The following is a 21,078-nucleotide window of genomic DNA, read 5'->3' as shown; positions in this document are numbered from 1 at the left end:
TCAGGCTAAAATATGCCATGCGGTGCTTGAGTTGGTCTGCCAAGGGGACAGGAGCCACACTGGGGCAGAGATCCTGTCAGGTCTGTAGGGGCAGGCTCAGAGGAGGTTGATGCCATGCCAGCTTCAGCCAGGAATGGTTGTATGCAACAATGGTACCAACCTTCTCTCCACCCCCAGACAGGGACACTTGACCCATGTTCCATATTTGGCACATGTCCTGAATTTGGTGGTGCAGTGGGTCTTGAGCAGGTACCCAGGCTTACAAGATCTCCTGAGGCAGGCCAGAAAAGTCTGTGGTCATTCCTGCTGGTCATACAATGCCAGTGCTTGGCTGGCTGACATTCAAAGGGAATGCAACCTGCTCACCAACCACCTAATTTGTGACATGACCCCCGGGTGGAACTCAACGTTGGCAATGCTGCAGTGGCTGCACACACAGCAGAGGGCAATCAATGAGTACCTATGTGAGTATGGCACAGGACAGGGTCAGGGGAGCTTGGCTTCTTTTTGCCACGCCAGTGGCTACTGATCAAGGATGTATGCACTGTCCTGTCACCATTTGAGGAGGCCACAAGGATGGTGAGCAGTGACAATGCATGCATCAGTAACTGTCCCTCTAGTCTTCCTGCTGGAGCACACGCTTCATGGAATCATGGACAGGGTACTTGAGGCAGAAGAGCTGGAGGAAGAGGAGGACTTTGCTCTAAAGGTCCCCTTTATCCAGATAGCATTCCCAGGGGCCCGCCAAACACACAGGAAGAAGAGGAGGAGGATTGTGTCAGCATGGATGTAGAGGATAGCACTCAGTAGCAGTCTTCAAGGTATGGTTTTTAGTCCCCAGAAACCCAAGTAGTTGTACGTGGCTGGGAGGAGGTAGTTACGGATAATGTGATCCTTGGTGACCCAGAGGACTTAGAATCGAATGCCTCTGCAAACTTACACCGCATGGCCTCCCTGATTCTGCAAAGCCTGCAAAAGGACCCTAGGATTCGTGGTATCAAGGAGAGGAATCATTACTGGCTGGCAAACCTTCTTGATCCACGTTACAAGGGTAGAGTTGAAGAAGACATCCTGCCTTCGCAGAGAGAGCAGAGGATGAAACATCTTCAGGAGGCCTTGAAGAAAGGTTTGTGTAATGCATTTCTAGACCCTGGGAGTTTACCATTACCTGGTGCTGAACAACATGTTGCAGAGGCTTTGTTCAGTCAGAGGAAGATTGGTGGAGAAGGTGGCTGGCTGACCGATGCCTTTAAACAATTTTTCAGTCCTCAGCGCCAAGGTCTGACTTGTTCAAGCAACCATCACCAGCATCTGCATTATATGGTGCAGGAATATCTAGGGGCAAGAGCAGTCTTAGAGACCTTTCCAACAGAGCATCCACTGGGTTACTGGGTCTTGAGGATGGACCACTGGCCAGAACATGCTTAATATGCAATTGAGCTACTGGCCTGTCCTGCATCCAGCGTGCTTTCTGAAGCACATTCAGTGCTGCTGGAGGGTTTGTAATGGATCAAAGAGTGCGTCTGTCCACAGACTCCGTTGATAGGCTCACATTCATAAAAATTAATCAGTCTTGGATCAGCAGCTATCAAGCACCTGATGCTGATGTAACTGATTGAATTTGCTATGGATTTGGGATCCCCTGAAGACTGCCTATGCTGACTATCCTATTCCTCCTCAATCTTGATGATGCTAGCTTCCAACAGTATTTTTGGTTTAGGGCACCACCACCACCACCCAAGGTTCAATATTTCTGCCCCTGTTTAACAGTGGCATGTAGTTACAATTTTTGATCTAATATTTCACAACAGGGCCCGTTCCTGCACCCAACAAGAGTATCTGTGAGGGGTTACAGTGTTGTGGCACCACCACCCAAGGCCCATTTTTTCTGCCCCTGTTTAACAGGGACATGTAATTACAATTTTTGATCTAATATCTTGTTGGTTCCCGCACCCAACAAGAGTATCTGTGAGGGGTTACAGTGTTGTGGCACCACCACCACCCAAGGCCCGATTTTTCTGGGCATGTAATTACAATTTTTGATATATTATTTCACAGCAGGGCCCGTTGCTCTACCCAACAAGAGTAACTGTGAGGGCTTACGGTGTTCTGGCGCCACCAAAGCCAAAGGCCCAATTTTTCTGCCCCTGTTTATCAGTGGCATGTAATTACTATTTTTGAAATAATAGCTAAGCCGGGCCTGTTCCTTCGCCCAACAAAGGTAACTCTGAGGGGTTACAGTGTGCTGGCGCCACTAAAAGCAAAGGACCACTTTTTCTGCTCCTGTTTAACAGGGCCATGTAATTACAATTTTTGATACAATATTTCAAAGCAGGGCCCGTTCCTTCCCCCAACACGAGTAACTGTGAGGGGTTATAGTGTTCTGGTACCACCAACACCTAAGGCCCAGTTTTTCTGCAGAGTATATAGGGCAGGCTATATAGTATATATACTGCTGTTCGAGTATATAGTGCCTGGGGGACCCCCACGCCATTTTTTTTTTTAAATTTTGGTGCGGGCTTCCCTTTAATATCCATACCAGACCTGAAGGGCCTGGTATGGATTTTGGGGGGACATCCATGCCATTTTTTATTGATATTTTTGGTATTTTTGTCTATATTGCCGGGATCAGACAATAAATTACAGCCGCGAGCAGTTTTAAATGACATTTTTTCCTTTAGAAATAACATTATGATATTTGTATCATATAATATGTACTTATTTCCGACTCTATGGCTCTTACTAAATACATAATAGAAGGAGTATTGTTTTATTCAAGGGTAATTTACACCATTCTTAGAAAATACCACATGCCAGATAACACAGCACAGATATCTCAAAACATGGAACATAAGTATGGAGGTGCTGTCTCCCATACAGATATACTCTTTTACACTATTTACAGAAATGCATTTAGACCTGATATTATACAGCAGCCATTCTCAACAAGGGTTCTATAGAACCCTAGGGTTCTCGAGCTGTAGCTGATTGACCTCCCATCTGACGGTGTCTGCATAGTTCCAGGGCCAATGCTACATGGCAAAAACAGCAGCATGATCCAATGATTGTTTTAGCTGCCTGTAAAGTGGCAATCTGATCACAACTTTAAGGGTTTTATTCTTCTCACTGACCACATATGTGTCAACATTGATCCATGGCGAATAGGTTTTAGTAAGGATTCCCCGGAGACCTGAACTTTTTTTGTGGTTCATCTGGGGTAAAAAAAAAAGGTTGAAAAAGGCTGTTCTGCAGAGATTTATTCGGATTTGACTTTTTTAGTCCTGTGCCTGCAGACACATTATAGGTGCTCTCTCTGCAGCCTTACCTGTAGTTTGATCAATGTTGGCACACAATAGGGCCAAATTATGCTTGTGGAATACAGTTACAACAATTTCAATTATTTCCAGTGGGAAAAACTGAATAAAGTACACTATATTAACGAAAGTATTGTGAAGCCTGCCTTTACACGCACATAAACTTTAATAGAATCCCAGTCTTAGTCTGTAGGGTTCAATATCGAGTTGGCCCACCCTTTGCAGCTATAAAAGCTTCAACTCTTCTTGGAAGGCTGTCCACAAGGTTTAGGAGTGTGTCTATGGGAATATTTGACCATTCTTCCAGATGCGCATTTGTGAGGTTAGGCACTGATGTGAAGGAGAAGGCCTGGCTCGCACTAATTGATCCCACTAATTGATCCCAAAGGTGTTCTATCAGGTTGAGGTCAGGACTCTGTGCAGGCCAGTCAAGTTCCTCCGCCCCAAACTCAATCATCCATGTCTTTATGAACCTTGTTGGTGCACTGTTGCTCAGTCATGTTGGAACAGGACGGGGCCATCCCTAAACTGTTCCCACAAAGTTGGGAGCATTAAATTGTCCAAAATGTCTTGGTACGCTGACTCCTTGAGAGTTCCCTTCACTGGAACTAAGGGGCCAAGGCTAACCCCTGAAAAACAACCCCACACCATAACCCCCCCCCTCCATCAAATGATTTGGACCAGTGAACAAAGCAAGATTCATAAAGACATGGATGAGTGAGTTTGGGGTGGAGGAACTTGACTGGCTTACACAGAGTCCTGATCTCAACCCAATAGAACATCTTTGGGATGAATTAGAGTAGAGACTGGGAGCCAGGCCTTCTCGTCCACATTAGTGTCTGACCTCACATGTGCGCTTCTGGTAGAATGGTCAAACATTTCTATAGACACACTCCACCCAAACTCACTCATCAATGTCGTTATGAACCTTGTTTGTGCACTAGTGCTCAGTCATGTTGGAACAGGATGGGGCCATCCCTAAATTCTTCCCACAAAGTTGGGAGCATTAAATTGTCCAAAATGTCTTGGCATGCTGACTCCTTAAGAGTTCCCTTGGAACTAAAGGGGCCAGGCCCAACCCCTGAAAAACAACCCCACACCATAATCCCCACTCCACCAAATGATTTGGACCAGTGCACAAAGCAAGATTCAAAAAGACATGGATGAGCGAGTTTGAGGTGGAGGAACTTGACTGGCCTCACCTCAACCCAATAGAACATCTTTGGGCTGAATTAGAGCAGAGACTGCGAGCCGGGCCTTCTCGTCCACATTGGTGCCTGACCTCACAAATGCACTTCTTGAAAAATGGTCAAACATTTCTTTGTATGTAATGTTTGATATTCAGAGATAAACTGTTGATCATCATAAATCTAATAGGCTTCAGGGACATGGCTGCAAGAGGCTCTAACAGCGTACATTCGGACATAATTCTCTGCCTAGGAGTCACAGGTGCAGCATGCAGCATGCAGCCTGCTATCAGCAGCTTGTCAAGATTAATGCCAGGCTGAAATACGCACCAACTGTTCACACATATATGCACATCTGAGTGGAGTTTGGGTAAAGGGACATATGTGCTGCCCCAAATGCAGACAATTACTCTTGGCCAGTGAATTGTGCCTGAATGTACCCTGTATGTCTATCTTCCAGGCACGTACATGAAGTAATACTCTTATTCTAAACGAACTTTGTATTAGAGAACTATGTCAGATAAATTCATTATGCATTGTGAGGGGGGGTGGCATGAACAGACATGCTGACTGAGCGTTTTGGTCAGTGATTCCTGGGCTCCTGGGCGCAGAGTGCAGATCCTGGGAGCGTAATTAAAAGAACCCCAGTCCAGGAGGGAAGGAAATTTGTCTCCCCTGATATGAGCGGGGAACTGGGGAGGGTTGGATACGATCCCTTCGTACAGGGCCGAGGAGTGACAGGCTTTAGAAGGGGTGTTGTAGCACATCGCAATGGCCAAAAACCTCTGAGCCCAAAGCAGAGCTGTACAACCCTGGAAAGGGATCTCCCAGGAGTAGGGATGAGCTTCGTGTTCAAGTTGAACCCATGTTCGACTCGAACATCGGCTGTTCGATCGTTCGCCGAATTGCGAACGATATGGGCCGTTCGCGCCAAATTCGTGTGGCACGTCACGGCCCATAATTCACTGCGGCATCGCAGTGCATTGCTGGCTGATGGTTGGCCAAGCATGCACTATGACCCGCATGCTTGGCCAATCACATCGTCGTCAGTAGAGAGAGCTGTATTTGGCCAAAGCCAGGGTGTCTTTGGCCAATTATGGCTCAGGGGGTTTAGAACACGCCCCACACTGTCCTCCTCACAGTGTTCAGCTAAAGCTACAAGTTGGTGTAGTGTGTCCTCCTCACAGTGTTCAGCTAAAGCTACAAGTTAGTGTAGTGCATCCTCCTCACAGTGTTCAGCTAAAGCTACAAGTTAGTGTAGTGCGTCCTCTGAACAGTGTTCAGCTAAAGCTACAAGTTAGTGTAATGCGTCCTCCTCACAGTGTTCAGCTAAAGCTACAAGTTAGTTTAGTGTGACCTCTGCACAGTGTTCAGCTAAAGCTACCTGTCGAAGGTTGGTGATGTTTTCCTGATCCTATCACTACCGCAGGCAGCTAAATAAGCTACAAGTTAGTTTTCTGCGAGCTCTGCACAGTGTTCACCTAAAGCTACCTGTCGAAGGTTGGTGGTGTTTTCCTGATCCTATCACTACCGCAGGCAGCTAAATAAGCTACAAGTTAGTTTTTTGCAAGCTCTGCACAGTGTTCACCTAAAGCTACCTGTCGAAGGTTGGTGGTGTTTTCCTGATCCTATCACTACCGGAGGCAGCTAAATAAGCTACAAGTTAGTTTTTTGCAAGCTCTGCACAGTGTTCACCTAAAGCTACCTGTGGAAGGCTGGTGGTGTTTTCCTGATCCTATCACTACCGCAGACAGCTAAATAGGCTACAAGTTAGTTTTTTGCGAGCTCTGCACAGTGTTCACCTAAAGCTACCTGTGGAAGGTTGGTGGTGTTTTCCTGATCCTATCACTACCGCAGGCAGCTAAATAAGCTACAAGTTAGTTTTTTGCGAGCTCTGCACAGTGTTCAGCTAAAGATACCTGTAGAAGGTTGGTGGTGTTCTCATACTACAGGCAGGCAGTTGATTTTGCTAGCTGCAGTATCAGTATATATGTATATACATATATATATATATATATATATATATATATATATATATATATATATATATATATATATATATATATATATCCCAGCTTAGTGCAGCTACAGACCATTAGTATGTCTGGAAGGCCAACAAGGAGAGGCAGACAGTCACAAGCCAATAAAAGAGGGCAAGCAGGCTCTGTGTCTAGAGGCAACAGTGCTGATTGTGGAGACGGTGCATCCTCATCAGCACGTGGCCGTGGGACAGGCTTGGCCTTTTTTTCGGCAGCTGGCCGTGTTGAGCCACAACATGCGGAAGACTTGGTCGAGTGGATTACCAAGCCATCCTCATCCTCCTCATCCTCTTTCACCCATGCTCAGGGTACTTTGTCTGGCAAAGCAGCTGCCAACGCGGCCTCTTCCCTCGGCTCAATGGCATCAGTGACTCCTTCCCTAGCCCCACCATGTTCTCCTGAGGAGTCCCTCGAACTGTTTGACCACAGTGTTGGGTACATGCTCCAGGAGGATGTCCAGCGTTTAGAAGGCTCTGATGATGATACTGAGCTTGATGAAGGCAGTAACATGAGCACGGACAGAGGGGGTGCCCAAGAAGGACAGCAATCTGGCAGTCATGCTCCCCCTGCTGCAGCATACTGCCAGGTTTGCTCCAGTGATGAGGAGGGAGGGGATAATGAGGTCACTGACTCAACGTGGATGCCTGATAGGAGAGAGGAGGAGGAGAAGGAGGCACATCACCAAAGAGGCAGGATGCCCTCCAGGGGCCAGCCTAAGGGCAGCACACTGACTGCATCACACCCCAAAGCTGTCTCTGCGCGTTATTCCAAAAGTTCTTTGGTGTGGGCCTTTTTTGAGATGAGTGCATCAGATCGCACCGCTGCTATTTGCAACTTATGTCTCAAGCGTATCTTGCGTGGCCAAAACATGTCCCGCTTGGGCACCACATGCTTCACCAGACATATGTTGACCTGCCATGCAGTTCATTGGCAAGCGTATCTAAAAGACCCACACCAAAGAACAAAGAGGACCTCTCCTTGCTCCTCATCAGCTGAGATCTCCAACCCCACTATACCTTCAGTCCTTTCTGAGACCTGCACTGAGAGCAATGAAGGTGTAGAATTAGGTGTGTCACAGCCAAGTACTTGTGGGCAATCTGCTTTCGGTACACCGACGTCAGATTGTACCAGGCAAATTTCCCTGCCCCAGCTGCTGCACCGCCGAAAGAAGTTCGCTCCCAGCCATCCACATGCCCAGCGGTTGAATGCTAGCTTGGCAAAATTGCTAGCACTTCAACTGCTGCCTTTTCAGTTGGTAGACTTTGCCCCCTTCCGTTAGTTTGTGGAATGTGCGTTTGCTCAGTGGCAGGTACCCAAACGCCACTTTTTCTCACGGAAGGCGATTCCGGCTCTCTACCAGCATGTGGAAGGCAATGTCTTGGCCTCGCTGGACAGGGCGGTCAGCAGTAAGTTGCATATTACCGCTGACTCATGGTCCAGCAGGCATGGACAGGGATGTTACCTAAGTTTCACCGCGCATTGGGTGACTCTGCTGGCAGCTGGGAAGGATGCAGGACAAGGTGCAGTAGTGTTGGAGGTTGTTTTGCCACCACGCCTCCAAAATGCCACTACTAATGATTGTGACACACCTCTCTCCTCCACCCCCTCCTCTTCTTCTTCCTCCATGGCCTCTTCCTGTGCTTTGTCCTCAGAACCAGTGGTGCTCCGTAGCCATTCAAGGGGCTACGCAAGTATGCAGGCCAAAAGATGCCATGCAGTGCTTGAGCTGGTGTGCTTGGGGGACTGGAGCCACACTGGGGCAGAGGTTCGGTCAGCTCTGCAGGGGCAGGTTCAGAGGTGGTTGACGCCACACCAACTTAAGGCAGGAATGGTGGTTTGCGACAATGGCACCAACCTCCTCTCTGCCCTCCGACAGGGACAAATGACCCATGTGCCCTGTTTGGCTCACGTCCTTAACTTGGTGGTGCAGCGGTTCTTGGGCAGGTACCCAGGCTTACAGGATGTCCTGAGGCAGGCTAGGAAAGTCTGTGTGCATTTCCGCCGGTCATATAATGCCAGTGCTCGGCTGGCAGACCTCCAAAAGGAGTTTAACCTGCCCAAGGACCGCCTAATCTGTGACATGCCCACCAGGTGGAACTCAACGTTGGCCATGCTGCAGCGGCTGCACACGCAGCAGAGGGCCATCAATGAGTACCTGTGCAACTATGGCACCAGGACAGGGTCAGGGGAGCTTGTTTTTTTTTCCCCACGCCAGTGGGCCATGATCAGGGATGCATGCACTGTCCTGTCATCATTTGAGGAGGCCACGAGGATGGTGAACAGTGACAGTGCATGCATCAGTGACACTGTCCCCCTTGTCCACCTGTTGGAGCACATGCTGCGTGGAACAATGGACAGGGCACTTGAGGCAGAACAGAGGCAGGAAGAGGAGGACTTCCTTAGCTCTCAAGGCCCCCTTTATCCAGACAGTGTTCCTGCGTGCCCGCCGATCACACAGGAAGAGGAGGAGGAGGAGGATTGTGTCAGTATGGAGGTGGAGCCTGGCACTCAGCATCAGCAGCAGTCTTTAAGGGATCAGTCCCAAGAAACACATGGACTTGTATGTGGCCGGGAGGAGGTGGCTGCGGACCATGTCGTCCTTAGTGACCCAGAGGACTCTGGACCGAATGCCTCAGCAAACCTACGCTGCATGGCCTCCCTGATCCTGCAAAGCCTGCGTAAGGATCCTCGTATTCATGGTATCAAGGAGAAGGACCAATACTGGCTGGCAACCCTCCTTGATCCACGTTACAAGGGTAAGGTTGCGGACCTTATCTTGCCATCGCAGAGGGAGCAGATGATGAAACATCTTCGGGAGGCCTTGCAGAAAGGTCTGTGCAACGCGTTCCCAGAGACTGGGAGGTTACAAACTCCTGTTTCTGGACAACGTGTTGCTGAGGCTTCGGTGAGTCAAAGAAGGAGCGGTGGAGAAGGTGGCCGTCTGACCGATGCGTTCAGACAATTTTTTGGTCCGCAGCCCCAAGGTATGATCGGTTCCAGCAACCATCGCCAGCGTCTGTTTTACATGGTGCAGGAATACCTAGGGGCAAGATCTGACTTGGACACCTTTCCCACCGAAAATCCTCTGGGTTACTGGGTCTTGAGGATGGATCACTGGCCAGAGCTTGCACAGTATGCAATTGAGCTACTGGCCTGTCCTGCATCCAGCGTTCTTTCGGAACGCACATTCAGTGCTGCTGGAGGCTTTGTAACCGATCACAGGGTGCGTCTGTCCACCGATTCGGTCGATCGACTGACCTTCATAAAAATGAATCAGTCTTGGATCACCACCAGCTACCAAGCACCTGATGCTGATGTAACCGAATAATTTTTTTTGAAATCTCAGATCCCTTCAAAGACTGCCTATGCTGATGCTGAGTGACTATCCTGAGTAATTATCCTCTTCCTCCTCAATGATTACGCTGATAGCTTGTAAGAACATTTGGTTCTGGGCGCCACCACCAGTGCCTAAGGCCCAATTTTTCAGCCCCTGTTTAACAGGTGCTTGTAATTACAATTTTTGATGCAATACTTTTGCAGCAGGGCTCGTTTTTGCGTTCCAACTAGAGTATCTGTGAGGGGTTGCAGAGTTGTGGCACCAGCACCAGTGCCTAAGGCCCAATTTTTCAGCCCCTGTTTAACAGGGGCGTGTAATTACAATTTTTGATGCAATACTTTGCAGCAGGGCTCGTTTCTGCATTCCAACTAGAGTATCTGTGAGGGGTTGCAGTGTTGTGGCACCAGCACCAGTGCATAAGGCCCAATTTTTCAGCCCCTGTTTAACAGGGGCGTGTAATTACAATTTTTGATGCAATACTTTGCAGCATGGCTCGTTTCTGTGTTCCAACTAGAGTATCTGTGAGGGGTTGCAGTGTTGTGGCACCAGCACCAGTGCCTAAGGCCCAATTTTTCAGTTCAACAGGGGCATGTAATTACAATTCTTGATCTAATATTTCACAGCAGGGCCTGTTTCTGTGCCCACCAAGAGCGAGTGAGGATTTACAGTGTTGTGGCACTAGCACCACCACCACCAAAGGCCCAATTTTTCTGCCCCTGTTCAACAGGGGCATGTAATTACAATTCTTGATCTAATATTTCACAGCAGGGCCCTGTGAGGGCTTACAGTGTTGTTGCCACAACAACACCTAAGGCCCAAATTTCTGCTGAGTATATAGGGCAGGCCCCTACTTTCAAACATCCAGCTTACAAACGACTCCTACTTACAAACGGAAGGAGACAACAGGAAGTGAGATGAAATCTACCCCATAGGAAGGGAAATTCTCTCCTGTAACAGTTAATATGGGAAAAACGTTTCTCCTTTCCACTGATGCTTTATCACCAATCCTTGTTTCACAAAAAAACCCAAATTTTCAAAAAACATTTGTCATTGGGACAAAAAGTGAGGTGAAATCTTCTGAAGAGGAGCACAGACAGCAAAACAAATGTCACAGGGGTGATAACCCTTCCCTATGTTTTCCAAAAAGCTTAAAATAGGTTTTTTGGCTGGAGCTAAACATGTTAAAAATGCACCAGTTCAAAATTACAAACAGATTCTACTTAACATCAAACCTACAGTCCCTGTCTTGTTTGCACCGCCTGTATACTGCTGTTCAGAGTATATAGGGCCTGGTGGCCCCACGCCTTTCCTTTTTTTAATTTAGGTGTGGGGTTCCCCTTAATATCCATACAAGACCCAAAGGGCCTGGTAATGGACTGGGGGGTACCCATGCTGTTTGTCTCACTGATTTTCATCCATATTGCCAGGACCCGACATTACATTAAAGCCGCAAACAGTTTTAAATGACTTTTTTTCCTTTAAAAATGACATTTTGTGCAGGGACTGTTCTAAGCACGGGAAACACGTGCCACTTTACAGGCATACTATAGACACCCCCCAGGTACGATATTTAAAGGAATATTTCACTTTTTTTTTTTTTTTTTTTTACTTTAAGCATCATTAAAATCACTGCTCCCAAAAAAACAGACATTTTTAAAAGTTTTTTTTGTATTGATACATGTCCCCTGGGGCAGGACCCGGGTCCCCAAACCCTTTTTAGGACAATACCATGCAAATTAGCCTTTAAAATGAGCACTTTTGATTTCGAACGTTCGAGCCTCATAGACGTCAATGGGGTTCTAACGTTCGTGCAAATTTTCGGTCCGTTCGCAGGTTCTGGTGCGAACCGAACGGGGGGGGGGGGTGTTCGGCTCATCCCTACCCGGGAGAAGGGAGAGACACCTTGGTTTATGCTGGTGGAACGGAGGGTCCAGAGGGGGAGTGTATTGGAGGGGACCCGAGTCTTCAGGAGGTGGAAGGAATCCCAGGAGTGATGATTGAATCCCTGGAAGTTGAAAGTCGTGGTACTATAAAACCCAGCAGTGAATCAGCAAAACAGCAAAGGACTTGTAATTAATCCAGAGACAGCCAGGGCAGGTGCAGTATGTTAACCCTTTGTATGGTGATCTTAATAATGAGTGCATCTCAATCAGAGCTAAAAGTGGATTGGGATCTAAGAGAACATTTGAGAGCACTTCCTACAAAGAAAGACATTCAATTACTTATAAATGCCATTGAATCATCCTGCAAACAGGCTGTGGAAGGGTTAAGGGAGGAAATAGGGGCACTGGGACACAGAGTAGAGGAAATGGAGATGGGCCAGGATGATATTAGACACGGAGTGGCTGATATCCAAGATATGACAAAACATCATGAGGAAGCATTGAATGCTCTGTAAGATCAAATGGATAATCAAGAAAATAGAGATCGTAGGCAAAATATACATATAAGAGGCCTGCCTGAAATAAAACAACATTTTGAATAGCTTCCAAAGGTGATTAGTCTGTTTCAGTTAATTCTGGGGCCATCTGCACTGGATAAGATTGAAATAGACAGAGTCCATCGTGCCCTTGCCCCTACCTCCCACAATGCAGAAAAACCAAGAGATGCCATTTGTAAACTACATAGATATCCAGTGAAAGAAGCCATCATGAAAGCAGCCCACAATAATTCCATGGTTGATTTTGAAGCTGCACAAATTGCCTTATTACCAGATTTATTAAATAGAATTCTTATGCAACGCATAATGATTAAACCCTTGTTGGAAGTTCTACAAGGAGCTGATGTTAAATATCACTGGGGATATCCCTTTAAGGTTGTAGTAACCCAGAATGGGAAAACAGCAACACTTAAAACGAAAGATGACTTGCAACACTTCATAGAGGTGCTGGAGCTCCCCTGGGTGGACTTTCCGGATTGGAGATTGAATAACTACAAACCATCACTACAACGACCAGAACGATGGCAACAAGCGCCAGTTAAAGATCGATGGACAATAGATGTGGATGTGGATAAGACAGGACTATAATCCGGTAATAGAAAGATATGCCTGATTAGTGGTGTAAAGTGCAAAAAAGGCTAAGAGGAAAAGAGCAGATTACCTAGAGTTGACAGGGGGGATGTTTTGGGTGGGGGGGAGAGGTTGTTTTTTCCCTCTGTTCTCTCGTAATCCCCCACCACCCCCCTTTTTTTTTATCTGTTTTATTACCCTATCCCCTTTTTTTTCCTTTTTTTTGGGGGGGGGATGTTGTTTTTCCCTCTGTCCTCTCTTAGTCCCCCATCACCCTCCCCTTTTTTTTAACCCCCCTTTTTTTTACCCCCTTTTTTTTCTATTTGCCCTCCCCCCCCCCCCCAAATATCTTTTTTTGTTTTCTCCTCTTTGGCTGGAATTTTTGAGTCAATACGCTGAAATACTGCAAAAATATAAACGGAAGCCCGGGGTTCACGAGGTACCCTGTTCATGTTTTTATTCATCTTTTCCCCAATAGGTTGGTCCCGAGACAAGGGACTGTGTTTTCTGCCAAAAGGCGGAAGGGGGGGATTTCCCCTTCCTTTAGGGGGATGTGCCACAGACAGTGGCATAGTAGGTCATGGTTTTTAGATGTTTTTTTTTTTTCCCTCCTTCGTCTCATAAGATGCATACAGGGCGAGAGAGCTCAGAAGGCAGGGCGCAGACACCGATCAGGCACAGAAGTACAATAAGAGGGGCCGCCTCTGGCATAAACTGCATCATATGAAGGCAGAGATAGTTTTTTGCAAGAGACGCACTTTGTTGCAGGGTCGACCCCTCATATGTCTCTTTTTCCATATAATCAATGGTTTCATGCACCTTCACCCATTCCTAGGGCTAGAGGAGTTACAATAGCTATACGCAAACAATGACCCCTAGTACCTACAGAAATACAAGTAGATCCTGAGGGCTGCTTTCTTTTTGTTAAAGGAAAGATCCAGGGCCAGTGTTATACCCTAGCTACTATATATGCCCCCAATAGCCATACAGTTAAATTTTTATCTAAAACTTTGGATATTTTGGGGAAGTTTAGGGAAGGTTTACTGGTTATGGGAGGGCATTTTAACATTACCTTGGACCCTAGTCTAGACACCTCCTCGGGAAAAACCTTTGTGTCTCATAAGGCATTAAGATATGGCTCTCTGCATTTGGTGGACAATTGGAGGGTACTGCATGAGCGGGACAGAGATTTCAGTTATTACTCCAAAATACACAATGTGTATTCAAGGATTGATATGTTGTTGATCGATCAATATTATCTGAATTATGTAAATTCAACTATTGAGTCAATCACCATGTCAGACTATAATCCAATATGTTTAACCACTTCAATACAGGGCACTTATACACCTTCCTGCCCAGACCAATTTTCAGCTTTCAGTGCTGTCGCAGTTTGAATGACAATTGCGCGGTCATCCATCACTGAACCCAAACTAAATTTTTATCATTTTGTTCCCACAAATAGAGCTTTCTTTTGGTGGCATTTGATCACCTCTGCGGTTTTTATTTTTTCTAAACAAATAAAAAAAGACCGAAAATTTTGAAAAAAATAAAAGTTTTTCTTTTGTTTCTGTTATAAAATTTTGTAAATAAGTAAGTTTTCCCTTTCACTGATGGGCACTGATAAGGCGGCACCGATGAGGTGGCACCAATGAGGGGGCACTGACAATGGGCACTGATATGCGGCACTGATGGGCACTGGTAGGCGGCACTGATGAGCACTCATGGGTGGCACTGGTGGGCACTGATGGGTACTGATAGGCGACACTGATGGGCACTGAAAGGCTGCAAAGATGGGTTCTTATGGGTGGTACTGATAAGTGGCACTGCTGGGCATTGATGGACACTGATAGGCGGAACTGCTGGGCACTGATGGGCATTGATATGTGGCACTGATGGGCACTGATACGCGGCACTGATATGAGGCACTGATAGGCATTCCTAGTGGCACTGGCAGTGGTAGGCATTGTGAGTGGGCACTGATTGGCAGCTGCCTGGGCATTGATTGGCAATGCCTGGGCAAAATTAGTATTTCCCTGGGGGTCTAGGGGGAGCATACCTGGTGGTCCAGTGTGGAAGGCCATCCTGGTTGTCCTGGGTGGCATGATGGTGGTCCTGGGTGGGATCCAAGGGGGGCTGTGCTGATAAACAATCAGCACAGACCCCCCCCTGTCAGGAGAGCAGCCGATTGGCTCTCCTCTACTTGCGTCTGTCAGACGCGAGTGAGGATATGCCGATCACCGGCTCTTCCTATTTACATCGTGATCAGCCGTGATTGGACACATCTGATCACGTGGTAAAGAGTCTCCGTCAGAAACACTTTACCTAGATCGGAGTTGCGGTGTGTCAGACTGACACACCGCAACAACGATCGCCGTGATGCGTGCCCCAGGGGGGCGCGCAGCAGCTTAATATCCTAATCACATCATATGACGTCCGGTCAGGATATGAAAACCACTTTGCCACCGTCATTCTGCTATATGGCGGGCGGCAAGTGGTTAACTATATGTCCGGCATCGACTGGGTGCCTGGAAAGAAAATGGTGATTGAATGAATCTATTTTGGATGATAAACAGAATGTTGAATCCTTGTCCCACACATTAGCATTATATTTCGAGACCAATACATCAGAGGAGGTGTCCGACCAAGTGGTATGGGAAGCCCACAAGGCGGTCATCAGAGAGGAGTTAATTTCAATGAGTTTGCGTATTAAAAAAGAGAGACAGAAGGAAATGGTTGGGCTCCAAGAGGAAATACATAATCCTGAAATTGAACATAAGGCCCATTTAAAACCTGGGGACATGCAGAGACTGGAGAAACTGCGGGCAGACTTAAAACAGCTTCTCGATCAAAAAGTTCAAATATTGATACTTTGCCCACCGATTCTATGGACAGGGAAATAAGGGTGGGAGACTATTGGCTAGAAAACTAAAGAAACAACAGGATTCACGCCATGTTCACACTATAAAGACAGGCAATAAGCAGATAGTGGACTCCCAAGCAATAGCAGCTGAGTTTCTTCGCTTTTATGTGTCTCTATATAACATAGACTCAGTTCCCGTGGGGGCGGAGGAGGGTGGACGCTTGGATAGAATTTGGGAATATCTTGAGGCCTCAGGGCTACAGGCTATTCCATCTGCGGCCTTGGAGGAAATGGAAAAAGCAAACTCCATTGAAGACCTGGCCGGAGCGATCGCGGCTTTGTCATTAGGTAAAATCCCGGGACCAGATGGTTTCACAAAAAGGTATTATAAAAAGTTTTTCTCAATCCTGTTGATTCCTCTTTGTAGATATTTTAATTCTGTTTCGGTCTCTAACCCATTGCCTCCAGAGGCACTGTTCGCTTATGTGACAGTTCCCCCGAAGGTATGGAAAGACCCAAAGTGCTGTGCCAGCTACAGACCCATCTCCCTCATTAACTCTGACACTAAGCTCCTGGCTAAAATTCTGGCCCTAAGGTTACAAGAACATATAGTTAAATTGATTCACCCAGATCAAACAGGGTTTATGAAGGGCCAAGAGGCTAAAGATAATACTAATCGGGCCCTGCATGTATTGCATTGGATGCATAATGGACCGAACCAGACCCCGAGTGTAGTAATTTCAGTGGATGCTGAAAAAGCATTCGATAGGGTGGGGTGGGAGTTTATGGTCAGAGTTTTGAGGAAGATGGGTCTGAGAGAGCAGATGATGGGATGGGTGACAGCACTGTATGCAGATCCTAGAGCAAGTGTTAAAGTTAATGGTAGACTGACAGATTATTTTGAGATATGGAATGGGACTAGGCAGGGAATCACCACTGTCTGTATTTGCTATGGTGCTGGAGCCCTTTCTGCCTATGATTAGGGGAAATAGGAAGATCAAGGGGATTTGTATTGGATCAACGAAACATAAGATGTCTCTTACTCTCTCCTCAAGAGTCTTTGACGGAACTGATGTTGGAAATAGACAGGTTTGGCCTTATATCTAATTTTAAAATAAATATTGAGAAATCAATGTTGATGCCGAGCCATGTACCTTTGAGGATGAAGACCACCTTGCAACAATCTTTTCCTTTTGTTTGGCGCCTTGATTCTATATTCTATTTAGGGATCTATATCTCTTCAGATATAAAGCACCTATATGATTTAAACTATGGACCCTTGATGGTATCCATAATAAAAGACTTGCAAAAGTGGAGAAGTCATACTCTGACATGGTTTGGCAGGGTAAACGAGTTTAAAATGAGTGTAATTCCCAGGCTTATTTACGTTTTACATACCGTACCCATAACACTCCCACAGACATTCTTTAAACAAATATGAAGGGCTTTTATGACCTTTGTGTGGGGAGATAAACATTCCAGGTTGGCACACGAGATTTTGAGGAGACCAAAACGGGAGGGTGGGGTGGGACTCCTGGATATAGCATTTTATTACAGAGCCATAGCCCTGGTTCATATAATTAACTGGTGCCATGACTCTGCTAGTACAATTTGAGTGCCCTTGGAGAAAACATTAACAGGTGGGAATTTGGCCGGAGCCCCCTGGATTCTGGTTTCTTATAGGGGGTTGTCGGAATATGCGTCACCACTGACGAAGACAAGACTATCCATTTGGGATAGAATAAACAGTATGGGAAAGTTTGCCCCCCAATATCCCCTTTAACACTATTTCCTTGGTTTTCCCCGGGGGAAGAGAATGGGAGTTTAGATCACCGGGGAACGGATGGGAAGAGTAATTGAGCTGGTGTGGCCCCACAGGGTAAATAGCTTCCATTGGTGGATTTGGTTAGAATACTGGGGGAAGTACCAATGGCTGTATGGAAATACTGTCAACTGACAGACTTGCTCAATAAGTGGAAGCACCAGATTAGGCCAGCGAACCCGCTTACTACTTTTGAGGAATGGTGTGTTAACTTATCAGAGCAGGGTCATATGTTGTCTTGAATGTATAGGCTGGTTCTGAGCACCCAAAATATGACAACTCCCTGTTTCATTCGAGAATGGGAAAGAGAACTGGGCTATAATTTTACATCAGAGCAGATTAAAAGGCTGATGGGAGCGTCACACCATACTTCAATAAATTCCCATATACAGGAGATCTTATAAGTTCCTGACAAGATGGTATCGTACACTGGTTCGACTGGCTCAGATATATCCATCAGCGGATATTAACTGCTGGAGGGGATGTAACCAAAGGGGTTAATTTCTGAATTTATGGTGGCATTGCCAAATATTAAAGTTTTCTGGGAGGAGATAGCCCCTTGGAGTAAGAAAATTACACCTAGACCTATAGAATTCTCTCCAATACATTTTCTTTTTCATGGGATGTCATCATCTGCTAGGTTTTATAAGAGAAACATTACTCCCCATTTGATAAATGCAGCCAAAACCTAGGTTTTGGAACCATTCAGGATGTCCTACTATAATGGATTGGAAAAGGGAGGTAGAAAAAATAATGGCAGTAGAGAGATGGATACATATGGTTAAAGACCAACAGAATAAATTTAAAGATACATGGGCAGGATGGCTGTATTACTCCCTTACCCTTTTGGGGGCAATGCTGTGTTATGGATCGGATAGTCTGTGAGATGCATCTGGTGGGGGGAAATTGGGAGGAGGTGGGGTTTTTTTTCTTCTTTTTTTGTGTTGTTTTTTGTGTTGTTTCTTTTTTCCTCCTCTGGGAGGCACAGTGGAGAGATGATTGATGTCATTAAAGGAAAAGGATAAGTTATAATAGTAAATTAGGCATGGGATTGGCAACACGTAATGGAATCACATAAAGAATGGTAGGCTGAAATGAGAAGAGGTATAAAAATGAAATAGTAGCGTAAGATTATATTGAATTTAAACAGTAAACATAACAGGACATGAAAATAGTAATTTGAAATGATATACTTTATAAAATACAAAATTTAATATAATTTATTTTATTTATTTATTTATTATATTGTTGGTTGTTTGACACACGTAATAGGGTGCTGTAAAGCCCCCTTCTTAATTATACTTTAAATAATGTTTTGCATAAATTGAGTTTTGGTTATGGGTAGGCAAGTGGGTGGGCTTTTTCCTTTTTTTTTTTCTCTTTTGAAGATGGCATGATCAAGGATCCGGTGTGTTTTCTCGGGGTGAGGGGGTGGGGTTAGTGTAGTGTATGTTATTGAAATGATTTATATAGATATATTGTGCAATGTGTTTTTCTATATTGTATGTTGGAATTTGTCTTAATAAAGAAAAAGTGATTATAAAAAAATAATTCATTATGCATTGTGTAATAGACATTGTGTGCTATAAAATATAATAGCATTCCACCATTAAATCAAGTCTACTTATGGTTTTGATTGAAAGTGTAGAGCATACTGTATGGGCTTTGTTGACCCTGTCCTTGCACAAGAAATTAATAATTAGACATAGTTCAATATCTACTCTAAAGGCTAAAGGTCTTTATTTTTCAATTTTTTTCTTACATTTTTTAAATTTTTTATCAACATAATACAGTACATAAAGGCACCTCAGGAAACATATTTTATAGAATTCATATATGAAGATGACAACAAATTATAAACTACCACACAGTTGTAATAGAATATTCAGTTAAGGAATATAAGAATGTGGTGCTCAGTGTAAGGAAAGTATGCAGCATATTATAACAGTAAATTGATTTTTTTTAAATAGGAAACAATGGAGGATGCCATTAATGACCTCTACCCCTGAAAATGCTAGATTCCAAGCTGTCACGATTTCCTGGAAGAAGTATGCATACTGGAGTTCTGCTGCACCAAATTATTTCTTGTGCCAGTCAAGTGACTTTTGCTGAAGGAGACTATCATCAAATGGGAACTTTGATTTTCCACTGCAGTACAGGTCAAATGACCAACTGTCAAGACTCTTCTCATATACCTTGCCTAGGAGGATGGCAGGAGCAGTCTTTTGACCAGCAATCCTATCATCCCATCTATAACTTTTATTTATGAATTCCAGCAAAACTGTTATCATACTTTTCAGTTAATATTTGGAAATATTGTAACTTTGCCTTAAATGGTGTATACTTAGGGACGTTGTTATATCATTTAACAAGCAGAGACTTTTATTGTGAAACAACATCCTGTAGATCATCAGGAAAATCAGTTCTGTAGTCTGTTCAATTAAATCATGAAAATTGGACCAAAATGTCTTCATCTTTGGACTGTTCTGCTATATAAGTTGGAAAGATTTGCAGACAGCAACTCAAGTTGTAATGAGAGCCTTCAGGGTATGTGTTGCTTGGATTTAGTGGTGTCCTATACTGCCTACTAAAAATTCCATAGCTATTTTTCTAACTCCTATTGGAGGTCCAACATTTATAAACCAAAAAAAAAAAACAGAGTTTATGCCAGTCATCTCTGAAAATTTCCTGGTGAAAGGTAAAGATGCGTCTCGGGATCATCATTCATATAACCCAGGGCAAATACCAATGGGGCTCTTGGTGGCTCTCACTCTATAACAATGATGTTTGAAAAATTTCAATTCCTTTTTTTTTATCACAACCTACACTGCAATATAGTAGCTTGTGAAAAGTAACAAAGCGTGGAAAAATGTTCTCTAAATCTTTAAGGCTTAAAGTGGATGTAAACCCAATGTCATCCTTTCTAAACTACTGCCATAGGGGTTATCTATAAGGATATACATGCCTCCTGCATGTATCTTTACCTGTCAAATGTCTCCCCTCTGTCTGTTATGAGAACCGAAAAACTGCAGATTCTGTGGGTGGGTCTGTTGTCTGGAGCTCGGTGGGTGGAGTCGTGATGTCTGTAGACTCCCCGCCCACCTCTACACTCCCCTTGTCAATATGCATTTTCTCCTGTGTATTTCTTACACTGAACTTCTGCTATGATCTCTAACATCCAGTGAAAAGACAGGAAAGTAACCACGTGACTTCAGCATGCCAAATCATGCTGAGGTGTGGAACAGCCAATCCTTGCAGAGCTGCTGAAGAAAGGAGTGGGGATGGGAATTAAAAAATAATGCATGTCTTAGGCTAGTGCACGAGATGTAAATCACCTGTCATTCACAGCAAGGGGGAGGATTTGACAAAGTTTTTCTCTGTTTGTCAAGTTTTATCTCACTGAACAATAAAAGAGGATCACTCAGAGCTGGATTAATTTTTGTGGCAAGACTGGGCTCAAATGATAGGAAATCTTATACTCTACATTATGACGTAAAAAAAAAAAA

The sequence above is a fragment of the Aquarana catesbeiana genome, linkage group LG07 (genome assembly GCF_042186555.1).
Source record: "Aquarana catesbeiana isolate 2022-GZ linkage group LG07, ASM4218655v1, whole genome shotgun sequence".
Classification (NCBI taxonomy): Eukaryota; Metazoa; Chordata; class Amphibia; order Anura; family Ranidae; genus Aquarana; species Aquarana catesbeiana.
Note: the sequence above shows the minus strand (reverse complement) of the source record.